Consider the following 2,972-nt stretch of genomic DNA (forward strand, 5'->3'; position numbering starts at 1 on the left):
ATTACCTGGATGCCGGCCTTTTTAGGCACTACCTGAGTCGGACTTACCCATGCACTGTTCGAAATGGGATAAATAATTCCCGCATCCAACCACTTTATCACTTTTTTCTTGACCACTTCTCTCAATTTCAGGTTCAACCTTCTTTGCGTTTCACGGGTTGGCTTTGCATCTTCACTTGTAATAATTTTGTGCATGACAATGGAGGGACTAATACCTTTCAAGTCGGCTATCGTCCATCCAATTGCCGCCTTATTAGCCTTCAAAACCCGCAACAATTCCTCCTCTTGAGCTACCGCCAAATTGGAAGCAATGATTACCGGTAAGGTGTCATTCTCCCCTAAAAATGCATATTTCAAATGTTTTGGTAGCTCCTTCAATTCCACATTCGGTGGACATTCTAACGAAGGCTTTGTACCGGAATCGATTCCCACCGGTAAATTCTCCGTTTGGTGGGTCCATGGCGGTCTTCCTTCCTTCACCGCTAGAGCCTCTTGCTCTTTTTCCTCCACCTCCGATGCACATGCGTGAACCTGCAAAGAAACATCACACATACACGACTCCAAAATCTCTTCTTCATACTCCTTCGGGTCGTATCCATCTATAAAATCTGCTAGAAAACACTCATCACCACTAAAAGAATTAGCACCGTTAGTAAAAACATTTAATCTCATTTTTCTATTACCGAATGTCATGTCGACCGTACCATATCGACAATCAATTACGGCATGTGCGGTGTTCAAAAACGGCCGACCCAAAATAACATTTTGTTGTTGAATTGGGTCTGCAAATGAGTAGTCTAACACAAGAAAATCAACGGGATAATAAAATTCATCCACTTTTACTATACCATCCCGCACAATACCCCGAGGAAGTTTATGAGACAAATTGGCTAATACCACCGTTGTCTCGACCCGTTTCAATGGACCAAAGTCATATTGGTCATATAACCCCCCGGTAGAATACTTACTCCGGCCCCAAGATCTAGTAACGCCCTTGCAGTTTGAAAATTTCCCACTTGAATATTAATGAGAGGCGTTCCCGGATCTTGTAGCTTAGGAGGAAGATCTCCTTTCAAAACCACGCTTACCCGCTCCGTCAAATCAACCAATTTAGGCACTTTTTGTTGCCTCTTTTGAGTACACAATTCTTTTAAAAACTTGGCGTAGGTGGGTACTTGTTTGATTGCTTCAAGTAAAGGAAGATTAATTTAACCTATTTGAAAACCTCCCACATCTCTTCCTTTTGAGGACCCCGTTTTGAAATAAAGTTTTTCTTACCCGGATCTAATAAAGCCAAGGGAAATGGTACTTGACTAGATCCCCCATCCTCATTTTTATTTTCTACTTCTTTATTATTATTGGGTTTTTCAAAATTGGGTTTTTTTAGAAGAAATGTTAGGTGTTTCATTTTCTTCCTCACTTTCTTGACCCGTTATATCTTTAACCACCCCATCAACCAAATCCGGTGAAGGATTGATTTTGTACTCTTTCCCATTTCTCAAAACACTTACATGATGAATATTAACATTATTAGCTCTAGAAGAATTATGAGACGGGTTTACCTTAGTGTCACTTGGTAATTGGCCTTTACCTTTTTTCAATTCCGCCACTTCGGTTGCGAGTTGACCCATTTGGGTGGTCAAAGTTTGAATTGCTTTATCACAGGCCTCATCCTTTTGCATGCGCGCGCCATCCATTTGATATCTCCTTTGCATCTCCGCTTGCATAGTCTTTAACATCTCCATCATCTCATTTCCAACCAAAGACCCCCTTGCTCTTGACCCATTTGATGTTGCCTTTGACCCTTGATTGTTTCCACCTTGATATCCACCTTGATTATTGTAAGGTTGACGCGAACCAAAGTCACCTTGACTTCCTTGAAAATTCGGGTTGGCTTGATTTGAGGAATTCCTGTATCGAAAATTTGGGTGGTTTCTTAGACCGGGGTGGTAAGTGTTAGAATTCATGTTGTAGTTTCTACCACCCCCTCCTTGCCCTTGCAATGCATTCACCTCTTCATATTGCCCTTCAACTCCTTGGCAATTTTCAGCCGCATGCCCTATCTCATTACAAATTGCACAAACATCATAAATTTGATTAGAAGTTTGAACATTATCATCGTCTACCGCGTGCACTTGAGTTCGGGTAATGGCCGGTCGTGCTCTCCTTGATGCTTGAGCTTTTCTTTTTGACGTGATCGCCATTTGCTCCAAAAATTCCCAATCGTCATGCTCGTAGTTTGTACCAAAAGTACCATTTGTGATAGACATTAAATCGCGAGCATCTTCGGCACTTAACCCCTCATGGAAAGCATTCATCAATTCCCATAACTCTATCCCATGATGAGGGCAATTCTTGATCATCATGTTGAACCGTTCAAATGCCTCATGGAACATCTCACCTTGTTGTTGTTGAAAACTTCTCAACCCTTTCCTAGCATCATTTGTCTTTTGAGCGGTATAAAATTCATCCAAAAAGATTTGTTGCATTTCCGCCCATGTATATATAGATGCCGAAGGTAATGTGTAGAACCACTTTTTCGCCTTGCCTTCCAAAGAAAATTGGAAAAGTACCAATTTAACATCATTGGCCAAAAATTCTTGACTCCCAAGAGTGTTGCAAATCGAATCATAAGCCTCCAAATGAAAATAAGGCTCCTCCGTTGCTAGACCCTTATACTTTGGCAAACTTTGTAATGAATTGGTTCTCACTTCAAACGTCCTCCCTTGGTCATTGTAAGGAATAACTACCGGTGAAGGATTATGAGTGATTACCGGCCTGAAATGTGCTTCTATACCTCTTGCATTCTCTCGAAGATGTCTTCTTGGTACACCCAAACGAACTCTTGGACGTATAGGAACCATTGGTCTTTAAATAGGCCCTTGTTGAATTGGCCTTTGGAATTGAGGTTGTACATTTTGTGGTCGAATTTGTTGTAACGGTGTAGGACGTTGCAATTGTACCCCTTGTGGC

The 2,972-nt window shown here is 41.5% G+C and overlaps 1 non-coding gene across 1 annotated transcript; it reads left to right on the forward strand.

The window, feature by feature from the left end:
• Positions 1 to 2,333: 2,333 nt before the first annotated feature.
• Positions 2,334 to 2,439, forward strand: LOC118488507. Its single transcript, XR_004885048.1, has one exon. It is a non-coding gene; the product is annotated as a small nucleolar RNA R71 (small nucleolar RNA).
• The last annotated feature ends 533 nt before the right edge of the window (positions 2,440 to 2,972 follow it).

Source organism: Helianthus annuus, chromosome 16, assembly GCF_002127325.2.
Source record: "Helianthus annuus cultivar XRQ/B chromosome 16, HanXRQr2.0-SUNRISE, whole genome shotgun sequence".
NCBI lineage: Eukaryota > Viridiplantae > Streptophyta > Magnoliopsida > Asterales > Asteraceae > Helianthus > Helianthus annuus.